General features: G+C 38.6%; 1 non-coding gene across 1 annotated transcript; it reads right to left on the reverse strand.

Moving 5' to 3' along the window:
* Window positions 1–259: 259 nt before the first annotated feature.
* Window positions 260–331, reverse strand: TRNAH-GUG (transfer RNA histidin (anticodon GUG)). The gene has a single exon. It is a non-coding gene; the product is annotated as a tRNA-His (tRNA).
* Between the last annotated feature and the right edge of the window lie 316 nt (window positions 332–647).

A 647-nucleotide genomic window follows, 5' to 3' on the forward strand; every position in this document is an offset into this window, starting at 1 on the left:
TTATTTAAGCGCGTTTGGAATTGATATGACCTACTATTTCATTTTAGAAAGGTTAAAATGATATGTTGAATAATAGTAGGCCAATCGTTATCGGTATGAGTGCTGGCCTCCAGTGACTTACAACGGAAATGTTTTGTATCTCGGATTAATGTATTAAAATAGGGAACGTGTTTCTATTTTTTGTAGCGTAAATTAATTTGAAGCTGATAATTGAGATATTTAAAAAAATATATGTATATATATATGTTTAAAAAAATACTGCCGTGACCCGGATTCGAACCGGGGTTGCTGCGGCCACAACGCAGAGTACTAACCACTATACGATCACGGCGAGCCACGAGACAAGCTCTATGAGCCGGAGGAAATGTAAGTTCCAAGTTCTCAAAAGGAGAGCCATCGTCATTGAATTTCGTTATTGAATCCTTTCATTAGGCAGGGGCATTTAATAGGTAAAAGGGTATGTGGAACAGTAAGTGAATATGTAGTATGTCCCTACAGTGTTGGTATTTAGTTGACCAAAATAAAAAAATAATATATATAATACACACACATACCTTGGGGACATCGTTCCCCCTCCCTACCTCCTACTCACTGGTGTAAGGAGGCAGTGGTGTCTCCAGCTTTAATATTTAGGGGGGGCACATGGG

Source organism: Sceloporus occidentalis, unplaced genomic scaffold (genome assembly GCF_023333645.1).
Source record: "Sceloporus occidentalis isolate IW3139 unplaced genomic scaffold, rSceOcc1.0.p SCAF_174, whole genome shotgun sequence".
NCBI classification, from domain to species: domain Eukaryota; kingdom Metazoa; phylum Chordata; class Lepidosauria; order Squamata; family Phrynosomatidae; genus Sceloporus; species Sceloporus occidentalis.